The sequence below is a fragment of the Ranitomeya imitator genome, chromosome 7, assembly GCF_032444005.1.
Source record: "Ranitomeya imitator isolate aRanImi1 chromosome 7, aRanImi1.pri, whole genome shotgun sequence".
Taxonomy (NCBI): domain Eukaryota; kingdom Metazoa; phylum Chordata; class Amphibia; order Anura; family Dendrobatidae; genus Ranitomeya; species Ranitomeya imitator.
Genome location: NC_091288.1, coordinates 165,751,766 through 165,767,279, shown reverse-complemented (window position 1 = coordinate 165,767,279; position 15,514 = coordinate 165,751,766). Strand labels below are relative to the sequence as shown.

General features: G+C 54.1%; 1 protein-coding gene across 2 annotated transcripts in view; it reads right to left on the bottom strand.

The window, feature by feature from the left end:
- The window catches only part of ABAT (4-aminobutyrate aminotransferase), a 187,060-nt gene extending 181,866 nt beyond the window's left edge, over nt 1-5,194 (bottom strand). Inside the window, exon 1 of one of the 2 annotated variants that reach the window (XM_069733997.1) lies at nt 4,839-5,194. The gene's annotated coding sequence lies outside the window, so the exon portion shown is untranslated. Of the gene's footprint in view, nt 1-4,228 lie in introns of both variants that reach the window. The other variant, XM_069733995.1, reaches the window with a different exon arrangement.
- Nucleotides 5,195-15,514: the final 10,320 nt, after the last annotated feature.

Genomic DNA, 15,514 nt, shown 5'->3' with positions numbered 1-15,514 from the left:
CTCTGCTCAGTCATCATCATCACACTGGACAGGACCTGGGCTCTGCTCAGTCATCATCATCACACTGGACAGGACCTGGGCTCTGCTCAGTCATCATCATCACACTGGACAGGACCTGGGCTCTGCTCAGTCATCATCATCATCACACTGGACAGGACCTGGGCTCTGCTCAGTCATCATCATCACACTGGACAGGACCTGGGCTCTGCTCAGTCATCATCATCACACTGGACAGGACCTGGGCTCTGTGACTGTCATCATCATCACACTGGACAGGACCTGGACTCTGCTCAGTCATCATCATCACACTGGACAGGACCTGGGCTCTGTGCAGTCATCATCATCACACTGGACAGGACCTCGGCTCTGTGACTGTCATCATCATCACACTGGACAGGACCTGGGCTCTGTGACTGTCATCATCATCACACTGGACAGGACCTGGGCTCTGTGACTGTCATCATCATCACACTGGACAGGACCTGGACTCTGCTCAGTCATCATCATCACACTGGACAGGACCTGGGCTCTGCTCAGTCATCATCATCACACTGGACAGGACCTGGGCTCTGCTCAGTCATCATCATCATCACACTGGACAGGACCTGGGCTCTGCTCAGTCATCATCATCACACTGGACAGGACCTGGGCTCTGCTCAGTCATCATCATCACACTGGACAGGACCTGGGCTCTGTGACTGTCATCATCATCACACTGGACAGGACCTGGACTCTGCTCAGTCATCATCATCACACTGGACAGGACCTGGGCTCTGTGCAGTCATCATCATCACACTGGACAGGACCTCGGCTCTGTGACTGTCATCATCATCACACTGGACAGGACCTGGGCTCTGTGACTGTCATCATCATCACACTGGACAGGACCTGGGCTCTGTGACTGTCATCATCATCACACTGGACAGGACCTGGGCTCTGTGACTGTCATCATCATCACACTGGACAGGACCTGGGCTCTGTGACTGTCATCATCATCACACTGGACAGGACCTGGGCTCTGCTCAGTCATCATCATCACACTGGACAGGACCTGGGCTCTGTGACTGTCATCATCATCACACTGGACAGGACCTGGGCTCTGTGACTGTCATCATCATCACACTGGACAGGACCTGGGCTCTGTGCAGTCATCATCATCACACTGGACAGGACCTGGGCTCTGCTCAGTCATCATCATCACACTGGACAGGACCTGGGCTCTGCTCAGTCATCATCATCATCACACTGGACAGGACCTGGGCTCTGCTCAGTCATCATCATCACACTGGACAGGACCTGGGCTCTGCTCAGTCATCATCATCACACTGGACAGGACCTGGGCTCTGTGACTGTCGTCATCATCATCACACTGGACAGGACCTGGGCTCTGCTCAGTCATCATCATCACACTGGACAGGACCTGGGCTCTGTGCAGTCATCATCATCACACTGGACAGGACCTGGGCTCTGCTCAGTCATCATCATCATCACACTGGACAGGACCTGGGCTCTGTGACTGTCATCATCATCACACTGGACAGGACCTGGGCTCTGCTCAGTCATCATCATCACACTGGACAGGACCTGGGCTCTGTGACTGTCATCATCATCACACTGGACAGGACCTGGACTCTGCTCAGTCATCATCATCACACTGGACAGGACCTGGGCTCTGTGACTGTCATCATCATCACACTGGACAGGACCTGGACTCTGCTCAGTCATCATCATCACACTGGACAGGACCTGGGCTCTGCTCAGTCATCATCATCACACTGGACAGGACCTGGGCTCTGCTCAGTCATCATCATCACACTGGACAGGACCTGGGCTCTGTGACTGTCATCATCATCACACTGGACAGGACCTGGGCTCTGCTCAGTCATCATCATCACACTGGACAGGACCTGGGCTCTGCTCAGTCATCATCATCACACTGGACAGGACCTGGGCTCTGCTCAGTCATCATCATCACACTGGACAGGACCTGGGCTCTGCTCAGTCATCATCATCACACTGGACAGGACCTGGGCTCTGCTCAGTCATCATCATCATCACACTGGACAGGACCTGGGCTCTGCTCAGTCATCATCATCACACTGGACAGGACCTGGGCTCTGCTCAGTCATCATCATCACACTGGACAGGACCTGGGCTCTGCTCAGTCATCATCATCACACTGGACAGGACCTGGGCTCTGCTCAGTCATCATCATCATCACACTGGACAGGACCTGGGCTCTGCTCAGTCATCATCATCACACTGGACAGGACCTGGGCTCTGTGCAGTCATCATCATCACACTGGACAGGACCTGGGCTCTGTGACTGTCATCATCATCACACTGGACAGGACCTGGGCTCTGTGACTGTCATCATCATCACACTGGACAGGACCTGGGCTCTGTGACTGTCATCATCATCACACTGGACAGGACCTGGGCTCTGTGACTGTCATCATCATCACACTGGACAGGACCTGGGCTCTGCTCAGTCATCATCATCATCATACTGGACAGGACCTGGGCTCTGCTCAGTCATCATCATCACACTGGACAGGACCTGGGCTCTGCTCAGTCATCATCATCATCACACTGGACAGGACCTGGGCTCTGCTCAGTCATCATCATCACACTGGACAGGACCTGGGCTCTGCTCAGTCATCATCATCACACTGGACAGGACCTGGGCTCTGTGACTGTCATCATCATCATCACACTGGACAGGACCTGGGCTCTGTGCAGTCATCATCATCACACTGGACAGGACCTGGGCTCTGTGACTGTCATCATCATCACACTGGACAGGACCTGGACTCTGCTCAGTCATCATCATCACACTGGACAGGACCTGGACTCTGTGCAGTCATCATCATCACACTGGACAGGACCTGGGCTCTGCTCAGTCATCATCATCATCACACTGGACAGGACCTGGACTCTGTGCAGTCATCATCATCACACTGGACAGGACCTGGGCTCTGCTCAGTCATCATCATCATCACACTGGACAGGACCTGGGCTCTGCTCAGTCATCATCATCACACTGGACAGGACCTGGGCTCTGCTCAGTCATCATCATCATCACACTGGACAGGACCTGGGCTCTGCTCAGTCATCATCATCACACTGGACAGGACCTGGGCTCTGCTCAGTCATCATCATCACACTGGACAGGACCTGGGCTCTGTGACTGTCATCATCATCACACTGGACAGGACCTGGGCTCTGCTCAGTCATCATCATCATCACACTGGACAGGACCTGGGCTCTGCTCAGTCATCATCATCACACTGGACAGGACCTGGGCTCTGTGACTGTCATCATCATCACACTGGACAGGACCTGGGCTCTGCTCAGTCATCATCATCATCACACTGGACAGGACCTGGGCTCTGTGACTGTCATCATCATCACACTGGACAGGACCTGGGCTCTGCTCAGTCATCATCATCATCACACTGGACAGGACCTGGGCTCTGTGACTGTCATCATCATCACACTGGACAGGACCTGGGCTCTGCTCAGTCATCATCATCATCACACTGGACAGGACCTGGGCTCTGTGACTGTCATCATCATCACACTGGACAGGACCTGGGCTCTGCTCAGTCATCATCATCATCACACTGGACAGGACCTGGGCTCTGTGACTGTCATCATCATCACACTGGACAGGACCTGGGCTCTGCTCAGTCATCATCACACTGGACAGGACCTGGGCTCTGCTCAGTCATCATCACACTGGACAGGACCTGGGCTCTGCTCAGTCATCATCATCACACTGGACAGGACCTGGGCTCTGCTCAGTCATCATCATCATCACACTGGACAGGACCTGGGCTCTGTGACTGTCATCATCATCACACTGGACAGGACCTGGGCTCTGCTCAGTCATCATCACACTGGACAGGACCTGGGCTCTGCTCAGTCATCATCATCACACTGGACAGGACCTGGGCTCTGCTCAGTCATCATCATCACACTGGACAGGACCTGGGCTCTGCTCAGTCATCATCATCACACTGGACAGGACCTGGGCTCTGCTCAGTCATCATCATCACACTGGACAGGACCTGGGCTCTGTGACTGTCACCCCCTTAGCTGCCTCTCTACATGATTAGGGGGCACAGCCTTTGCAATGACGGGTCCAGACACACAGACGCAATCATACACACACATCCCCATCTGCGGCATTGCTGGGACCAGTAGTGCCCTGCACCTCACATACCTGCACGGTGTGAAGGACCCTGCAGCTCGGCAGGCTGAGCTGTGCTCGGTGTAATCCGCAGTCAGTGGCCCCGTGTACCGGGCAGTGGTGGCGCGCGCTGCGGAGACTCCCGGCCCCTCCGATCTGCAGAGCTGACAGGCGCCACCCGGTTACGGGCAGTTCTATCGCAGGCGGCTCCAGCAGTTCTGCTCGGCGATCACCTCCTGACGTCAGGAGATCACATGACACTGCCGGTCACATGCTCCGGGACTGCCTCACACTCACGGGGGGCTTGTTTTGGGGGGGAACGGAGCGACGTCACTGCTGGTATTTCTTAATGAGGGGCTGGGTGGTCTCTCCGGGAGGGCGGGGATGGGGGCGGCAGTACCCGGGGTGCAGGCTCTCTTAGGTGCCACCATTGCCCGTGTCTGACCCGAGACCCGCACGGATCAGCAGAAGCGGCACTGGGATCCCTCAGACCGGGGGTCAGACCCCATCACCGGCCCTGCAGGCAGTGGGGGGCGTGCTGTCTCCAGAGGACCCCAATGTACATAATCACATACAGTGACCATGTAGGATGGAATGTGGCCGCAGAACTCGCATGTGACCCGGATGCTGGGAGGCGACTCACCCGAGCCCTGGTGCCAGCAGTGCAGCTGGGATGTGAGCGATGGCGCAGAACGGGTCCGTGTCAGCTCCGATTACCTCCGACCAGTGCACGTGTGTGATCGAGCCTGTAGGCTGCAGTCACGGATCCGTGTGACACGTACTGTCCGTTATGTATCATGGGCAGCAGTCACCGACCCATAGAGGCTCCTGGCTCTATACACATCCCGGGAAACACCTGTGTGACTGCGATCCATGGGCCCAGATCAGGTCCTACCCTGCTCCGCACCGGCCACAAGTGCTATGGGGGCTGTGAGGCACGGGCGTCAGCTGTGAGATACGGATGTGAGCTGTGAGATACGGATGTGAGCTGTGACGTACGGATGTGAGCTGTGACGTACGGATGTGAGCTGTGAGATACGGATGTGAGCTGTGACGTACGGATGTGAGCTGTGACACACGGATGTGAGCTGTGACACACGGGTGTGAGCTGTGACACACGGATGTGAGCTGTGACACACGGATGTGAGCTGTGACACACGGGTGTGAGCTGTGATGTACGGATGTGAGCTGTGACACACGGATGTGAGCTGTGATGTACGGATGTGAGCTGTGACACACGGGTGTGAGCTGTGACACACGGATGTGAGCTGTGACACACGGATGTGAGCTGTGACACACGGGTGTGAGCTGTGATGTACGGATGTGAGCTGTGACACACGGATGTGAGCTGTGATGTACAGATGTGAGCTGTGACACACGGATGTGAGCTGTGATGTACGGATGTGAGCTGTGACACACGGATGTGAGCTGTGATGTACGGATGTGAGCTGTGACGTACGGATGTGAGCTGTGACACACGGGTGTGAGCTGTGATGTACGGATGTGAGCTGTGACGTACGGATGTGAGCTGTGACGTACGGATGTGAGCTGTGACACACGGGTGTGAGCTGTGACACACGGATGTGAGCTGTGACACACGGATGTGAGCTGTGATGTACGGATGTGAGCTGTGACGTACGGATGTGAGCTGTGACACACGGGTGTGAGCTGTGACACACGGGTGTGAGCTGTGATGTACGGATGTGAGCTGTGACATACGGATGTGAGCTGTGACGTACGGATGTGAGCTGTGACACACTGATGTGAGCTGTGACACACGGATGTGAGCTGTGACACACGGATGTGAGCTGTGACACACTGATGTGAGCTGTGACACACGGATGTGAGCTGTGACACACGGATGTGAGCTGTGACACACGGGTGTGAGCTGTGATGTACGGATGTGAGCTGTGACACACGGGTGTGAGCTGTGATGTACGGATGTGAGCTGTGATGTACGGATGTGAGCTGTGAGATACGGATGTGAGCTGTGACACGGATGTGAGCTGTGACACGGGTGTGAGCTGTGATGTACGGATGTGAGCTGTGATGTACGGATGTGAGCTGTGACACACGGATGTGAGCTGTGAGATACGGATGTGAGCTGTGACACGGGTGTGAGCTGTGACGTACGGATGTGAGCTGTGATGTACGGATGTGAGCTGTGATGTACGGATGTGAGCTGTGACGTACGGATGTGAGCTGTGACACACGGGTGTGAGCTGTGACACGGGTGTGAGCTGTGAGATACGGATGTGAGCTGTGACGTACGGATGTGAGCTGTGATGTACGGATGTGAGCTGTGATGTACGGATGTGAGCTGTGATGTACGGATGTGAGCTGTGATGTACGGATGTGAGCTGTGATGTACGGATGTGAGCTGTGATGTACGGATGTGAGCTGTGATGTACGGATGTGAGCTGTGACACACGGGTGTGAGCTGTGATGTACGGATGTGAGCTGTGACACACGGATGTGAGCTGTGACGTACGGATGTGAGCTGTGACACACTGATGTGAGCTGTGACACACGGATGTGAGCTGTGACACACGGGTGTGAGCTGTGATGTACGGATGTGAGCTGTGACACACGGGTGTGAGCTGTGATGTACGGATGTGAGCTGTGATGTACGGATGTGAGCTGTGACGTACGGATGTGAGCTGTGACGTACGGATGTGAGCTGTGAGATACGGATGTGAGCTGTGACACGGGTGTGAGCTGTGACGTACGGATGTGAGCTGTGATGTACGGATGTGAGCTGTGACACACGGATGTGAGCTGTGAGATACGGATGTGAGCTGTGACACGGGTGTGAGCTGTGACGTACGGATGTGAGCTGTGATGTACGGATGTGAGCTGTGATGTACGGATGTGAGCTGTGACGTACGGATGTGAGCTGTGACACACGGGTGTGAGCTGTGACACGGGTGTGAGCTGTGAGATACGGATGTGAGCTGTGACGTACGGATGTGAGCTGTGACGTACGGATGTGAGCTGTGATGTACGGATGTGAGCTGTGATGTACGGATGTGAGCTGTGATGTACGGATGTGAGCTGTGACACACGGATGTGAGCTGTGACACGGGTGTGAGCTGTGACACACGGATGTGAGCTGTGACACGGATGTGAGCTGTGACACGGATGTGAGCTGTGATGTACGAATGTGAGCTGTAATGTACGGATGTGAGCTGTGACACACGGATGTGAGCTGTGATGTACGGATGTGAGCTGTGACGTACGGATGTGAGCTGTGACACGGGTGTGAGCTGTGACGTACGGATGTGAGCTGTGACGTACGGATGTGAGCTGTGACACGGGTGTGAGCTGTGACGTACGGATGTGAGCTGTGACACGAGTGTGAGCTGTGACACGAGTGTGAGCTGTGACGTACGGATGTGAGCTGTGATGTACGGATGTGAGCTGTGACGTACGGATGTGAGCTGTGACGTACGGATGTGAGCTGTGACACGGAAGTGAGCTGTGACACGGATGTGAGCTGTGACACGAGTGTGAGCTGTGACGTACGGATGTGAGCTGTGATGTACGAATGTGAGCTGTGACGTACGGATGTGAGCTGTGATGTACGAATGTGAGCTGTGACGTACGGATGTGAGCTGTGACGTACGGATGTGAGCTGTGACACGGATGTGAGCTGTGACACGAGTGTGAGCTGTGACACGAGTGTGAGCTGTGACGTACGGATGTGAGCTGTGATGTACGAATGTGATCTGTGACGTACGGATGTGAGCTGTGATGTACGAATGTGAGCTGTGATGTACGGATGTGAGCTGTGACGTACGGATGTGAGCTGTGACACACTGATGTGAGCTGTGACACGAGTGTGAGCTGTTAAGTAAATAAGGCAGCACACTGCAGCGCTAAAACATGTAAACTTGAAATATGAAGAGGTTTCACATGTACCCATTCAGATGGAGACGTTTATTCTCAGCGAGGTAAGGCAAGCGTAGGACTTGGTATAAGAGAGATGCCGTAACGGGGCTACCAGGTACACATAAAATTGGCCATTTTTATGCGCTAAACGCTCTCATTTTTCATATTTCTAGTGCAGTAATGCAGTTCAATTTTCGTGTTTCATGTTTCTATGTTTTAGCGCTGCAGTGTGCTGCCTTATTTATTTGACACGGATGTGAGCTGTGACACATGGGTGTGAGCTGTGACGTACGGATGTGTGCTGTGACCTTACGGATGTGTGCTGTGACGTACGGATGTGAGCTGTGACCTTACGGATGTGTGCTGTGACACGGATGTGAGCTGTGACGTACGGATGAGAGCTGTGACGTACGGATGTGAGCTGTGAGGTACGGATGTGAGCTGTGACGTACGGATGTGAGCTGTGACATACGGACGTGAGCTGTGACGTACGGATGTGAGCTGTGACACACGGATGTGAGCTGTGACATACGGACGTGAGCTGTGACGTACAGATGTGAGCTGTGACACACGGATGTGAGCTGTGAGATACGGATGTGAGCTGTGACGTACAGATGTGAGCTGTGACACACGGATGTGAGCTGTGAGATACGGATGTGAGCTGTGACGTACGGATGTGAGCTGTGACACACGGGTGTGAGCTGTGACACACGGGTGTGAGCTGTGATGTACGGATGTGAGCTGTGACACACGGGTGTGAGCTGTGACACGGGTGTGAGCTGTGAGATACGGATGTGAGCTGTGACGTACGGATGTGAGCTGTGACGTACGGATGTGAGCTGTGATGTACGGATGTGAGCTGTGATGTACGGATGTGAGCTGTGATGTACGGATGTGAGCTGTGATGTACGGATGTGAGCTGTGATGTACGGATGTGAGCTGTGATGTACGGATGTGAGCTGTGACACACGGGTGTGAGCTGTGACGCACGGATGTGGGCTGTGGCACACGGATGTGAGCTGTGACACGGGTGTGAGCTGTGACGTACGGATGTGAGCTGTGACACGGATGTGAGCTGTGACACGGATGTGAGCTGTGACACACGGATGTGAGCTGTGACACGGATGTGAGCTGTGACACGGATGTGAGCTGTGATGTACGAATGTGAGCTGTAATGTACGGATGTGAGCTGTGACACACGGATGTGAGCTGTGATGTACGGATGTGAGCTGTGACGTACGGATGTGAGCTGTGACACGGGTGTGAGCTGTGACGTACGGATGTGAGCTGTGACGTACGGATGTGAGCTGTGACACGGGTGTGAGCTGTGACGTACGGATGTGAGCTGTGACGTACGGATGTGAGCTGTGACACACTGATGTGAGCTGTGACACGAGTGTGAGCTGTGACACGAGTGTGAGCTGTGACGTACGGATGTGAGCTGTGACGTACGGATGTGAGCTGTGACACGGGTGTGAGCTGTGACGTACGGATGTGAGCTGTGACGTACGGATGTGAGCTGTGACACGGGTGTGAGCTGTGACGTACGGATGTGAGCTGTGACGTACGGATGTGAGCTGTGACACACTGATGTGAGCTGTGACACGAGTGTGAGCTGTGACACGAGTGTGAGCTGTGACGTACGGATGTGAGCTGTGACGTACGGATGTGAGCTGTGACACGGATGTGAGCTGTGACACGGATGTGAGCTGTGATGTACGAATGTGAGCTGTGATGTACGGATGTGAGCTGTGACGTACGGATGTGAGCTGTGACACACTGATGTGAGCTGTGACACGAGTGTGAGCTGTTAAGTAAATAAGGCAGCACACTGCAGCGCTAAAACATGTAAACTTGAAATATGAAGAGGTTTCACATGTACCCATTCAGATGGAGACGTTTATTCTCAGCGAGGTAAGGCAAGCGTAGGACTTGGTATAAGAGAGATGCCGTAACGGGGCTACCAGGTACACATAAAATTGGCCATTTTTATGCGCTAAACGCTCTCATTTTTCATATTTCTAGTGCAGTAATGCAGTTCAATTTTCGTGTTTCATGTTTCCATGTTTTAGCGCTGCAGTGTGCTGCCTTATTTATTTGACACGGATGTGAGCTGTGACACATGGGTGTGAGCTGTGACGTACGGATGTGTGCTGTGACCTTACGGATGTGTGCTGTGACGTACGGATGTGAGCTGTGACCTTACGGATGTGTGCTGTGACACGGATGTGAGCTGTGACGTACGGATGAGAGCTGTGACGTACGGATGTGAGCTGTGACGTACGGATGTGAGCTGTGACACGGGTGTGAGCTGTGAGGTACGGATGTGAGCTGTGACGTACGGATGTGAGCTGTGACATACGGACGTGAGCTGTGACGAACGGATGTGAGCTGTGACACACGGATGTGAGCTGTGACATACGGACGTGAGCTGTGACGTACAGATGTGAGCTGTGACGTACAGATGTGAGCTGTGACACACGGATGTGAGCTGTGACGTACAGATGTGAGCTGTGACACACGGATGTGAGCTGTGACGTACAGATGTGAGCTGTGACACACGGATGTGAGCTGTGAGATACGGATGTGAGCTGTGACGTACGGATGTGAGCTGTGACACACGGGTGTGAGCTGTGACACACGGGTGTGAGCTGTGATGTACGGATGTGAGCTGTGACACACGGGTGTGAGCTGTGACGTACGGATGTGAGCTGTGATACTGATGTGAGCTGTGACACACGGATGTGAGCTGTGACGTACGGATGTGAGCTGTGACACGGGTGTGAGCTGTGACACACGGATGTGAGCTGTGACGTACGGATGTGAGCTGTGACGTACGGATGTGAGCTGTGACACGGATGTGAGCTGTGACGTACGGATGTGAGCTGTGACACGGATGTGAGCTGTGACACACGGATGTGAGCTGTGACTTACGGATGTGAGCTGTGACGTACGGATGTGAGCTGTGACACACGGATGTGAGCTGTGACGTACGGATGTGAGCTGTGACACACGGATGTGAGCTGTGACACACGGATGTGAGCTGTGACACGGATGTGAGCTGTGATGTACGGATGTGAGCTGTGACGTACAGATGTGAGCTGTGACACACGGATGTGAGCTGTGACGTACGGATGTGAGCTGTGACACGGGTGTGAGCTGTGACACGGGTGTGAGCTGTGACACGGATGTGAGCTGTGACACACGGGTGTGAGCTGTGAAGTACGGATGTGAGCTGTGACGTACGGATGTGAGCTGTGACACACGGGTGTGAGCTGTGATGTACGGATGTGAGCTGTGATGTACGGATGTGAGCTGTGACGCACGGGTGTGAGCTGTGACATACGGACGTGAGCTGTGACGTACGGATGTGAGCTGTGACACACAGATGTGAGCTGTGACATACGGACGTGAGCTGTGACGTACGGATGTGAGCTGTGACACACGGATGTGAGCTGTGACATACGGACGTGAGCTGTGACACACGGATGTGAGCTGTGACACGGGTGTGAGCTGTGACGTACGGATGTGAGCTGTGACACACGGGTGTGAGCTGTGACATACGGATGTGAGCTGTGACGTACGGATGTGAGCTGTGACGTACAGATGTGAGCTGTGACTCACGGATGTGAGCTGTGAGGTACAGATGTGAGCTGTGACACACAGATGTGAGCTGTGATGCACGGATGTGAGCTGTGACACACGGGTGTGAGCTGTGATGTACGGATGTGAGCTGTGACGTACGGATGTGAGCTGTGACACACGGATGTGAGCTGTGATGTACGGATGTGAGCTGTGACACGGGTGTGAGCTGTGACACACGGATGTGAGCTGTGACACACGGATGTTAGCTGTGACACGGATGTGAGCTGTGACACGGATGTGAGCTGTGACGTACGGATGTGAGCTGTGACACGGGTGTGAGCTGTGACACACGGATGTGAGCTGTGACGTACAGATGTGAGCTGTGACACACGGATGTGAGCTGTGATGTACGGATGTGAGCTGTGATGTACGGATGTGAGCTGTGACACACGGATGTGAGCTGTGATGTACGGATGTGAGCTGTGACACGGGTGTGAGCTGTGACACACGGATGTGAGCTGTGACGTACAGATGTGAGCTGTGACACACGGATGTGAGCTGTGATGTACGGATGTGAGCTGTGATGTACGGATGTGAGCTGTGACACGGATGTGAGCTGTGATGTACGGATGTGAGCTGTGACGTACGGATGTGAGCTGTGACGTACAGATGTGAGCTGTGACACACGGATGTGAGCTGTGACACGGGTGTGAGCTGTGACACACGGATGTGAGCTGTGACATACGGATGTGAGCTGTGACACGGATGTGAGCTGTGACATACGGATGTGAGCTGTGACGTACAGATGTGAGCTGTGACACACGGATGTGAGCTGTGATGTACGGATGTGAGCTGTGATGTACGGATGTGAGCTGTGACACACGGATGTGAGCTGTGACATACGCATGTGAGCTGTGACACACGGATGTGAGCTGTGACGTACAGATGTGAGCTGTGACACACGGATGTGAGCTGTGACGTACGGATGTGGGCTGTGACACGGATGTGAGCTGTGACACACGGATGTGAGCTGTGACACGGGTGTGAGCTGTGATGTACGGATGTGAGCTGTGACGTACGGATGTGAGCTGTGACACGGGTGTGAGCTGTGATGTACGGATGTGAGCTGTGACACACGGATGTGAGCTGTGACACGGGTGTGAGCTGTGACACACTGATGTGAGCTGTGACGTACGGATGTGAGCTGTGACATACGGATGTGAGTTATGACACGGATGTAAGCTGTGACGCACAGATGTGAGCTGTGATGCACGGATGTGAGCTGTGACGTACGGATGTGAGCTGTGACACACGGATGTAAGCTGTGACGCACAGATGTGAGCTGTGACGCACAGGTTGTGATCTGCGACGCACGGATGTTAGCTGTGACACACGGATGTAAGCTGTGACACGAATGTGAGCTGTGATGCATGGATGTGAGCTGTGGCGTACGGATGTGAGCTGTGACGTACGGATGTGAGCTGTGACGTACGGATGTGAGCTGTGATGCACGGATATGAGCTGTGACGTACGGATGTGAGCTGTGACACACGGATGTGAGCTGTGACGCACGGATGTGGGCTGTGACACGGATGTGAGCTGTGATGCACAGATGTGGGCTGTGACACGGATGTGGGCTGTGACATGGATGTGAGCTGTGACACACGGATGTGGGCTGTGACACGGATGTGAGCTGTGATGCACAGATGTGGGCTGTGACACACGGATGTGAGCTGTGACACGGGTGTGAGCTGTGACACACTGATGTGAGCTGTGACGTATGGATGTGAGCTGTGACGCACGGATGTGAGCTGTGACATACGGATGTGAGCTGTGACGTACGGGTGTGAGCTGTGACACGGGTGTGAGCTGTGACACGGGTGTGAGCTGTGACACGGTTGTGTGAGCTGTGACACGGGTGTGAGCTGTGACACACTGATGTGAGCTGTGACGTACGGATGTGAGCTGTGACGTACGGATGTGAGCTGTGACGTACGGATGTGAGCTGTGACGTAAGGATGTGAGCTGTGACGTATGGATGTGAGCTGTGACGTACGGATGTGAGCTGTGACGCACGGATGTGAGCTGTGATGCACGGATGTGAGCTGTGACGCACGGATGTGAGCTGTGACGTACGGATGTGAGCTGTGATGCACGGATGTGAGCTGTGACGCACGGGTGTGAGCTGTGACGTACTGATGTGAGCTGTGACGCACGGATGAGAGCTGTGACCCACGGATGTGAGCTGTGACACACGGATGTGAGCTGTGACGCACGGATGGGAGCTGTGACGCACGGATGTGGGCTGTGACACACGGATGTGAGCTGTGATGTACGGATGTGAGCTGTGACACGGAGGTGAGCTGTAACGCACGGATGTGAGCTGTGATGTACGGATGTGAGCTGTGACACGGAGGTGACCTGTAACGCACGGATGAGAACTGTGACGCACGGATGTGAGCTGTGACACACGGGTGTGAGCTGTGACACACGGATGTGAGCTGTGACACATAGATGTGGGCTGTGACACACGGATGTGAGCTGTGACGTACGGATGTGAGCTGTGACACGGATGTGAGCTGTGACGCACGGATGTGGGCTGTGACACACGGATGTGAGCTGTGACGTACGGATGTGAGCTGTGACATGGGTGTGAGCTGTGACACACGGGTGTGAGCTGTGACACGGGTGTGAGCTGTGACACGGATGTGAGCTGTGACGTACGGATGTGAGCTGTGACACACGGGTGTGAGCTGTGACGCACGGATGTGGGCTGTGGCACACGGATGTGAGCTGTGACACGGGTGTGAGCTGTGACGTACGGATGTGAGCTGTGACGTACGGATGTGAGCTGTGACACACTGATGTGAGCTGTGACACGAGTGTGAGCTGTTAAGTAAATAAGGCAGCAAACTGCAGCGCTAAAACATGTAAACTTGAAATATGAAGAGGTTTCACATGTACCCATTCAGATGGAGACGTTTATTCTCAGCGAGGTAAGGCAAGCGTAGGACTTGGTATAAGAGAGATGCCGTAACGGGGCTACCAGGTACACATAAAATTGGCCATTTTTATGCGCTAAACGCTCTCATTTTTCATATTTCTAGTGCAGTAATGCAGTTCAATTTTCGTGTTTCATGTTTCCATGTTTTAGCGCTGCAGTGTGCTGCCTTATTTATTTGACACGGATGTGAGCTGTGACACATGGGTGTGAGCTGTGACGTACGGATGTGAGCTGTGACCTTACGGATGTGTGCTGTGACACGGATGTGAGCTGTGACGTACGGATGAGAGCTGTGACGCACTGATGTGAGCTGTGACCTTACGGATGTGTGCTGTGACACGGATATGAGCTGTGACGTACAGATGTGAGCTGTGACGCACAGATGTGAGCTGTGACACACGAGTGTGAGCTGTGACACGGGTGTGAGCTGTGACACACTGATGTGAGCTGTGACGTACGGATGTGAGCTGTGAAGCACGGATGTGGGCTGTGACACGGATGTGAGCTATGACGCACGGATGTGAGCTGTGACACACGGATGTGAGCTGTGACACGGGTGTGAGCTGTGACACACTGATGTGAGCTGTGACGTACGGATGTGAGCTGTGACGTACGGATGTGAGCTGTGACACATGGGTGTGAACTGTGACGTACGGATGTGAGCTGTGACGCACGGATGTGGGCTGTGACACGGATGTGAGCTATGACGCACGGATGTGAGCTGTGACACACGGATGTGAGCTGTGACACGGGTGTGTGCTGTGACACACTGATGTGAGCTGTGACGTACGGATGTGAGCTGTGACGTACGGATGTGAGCTGTGACACATGGGTGTGAG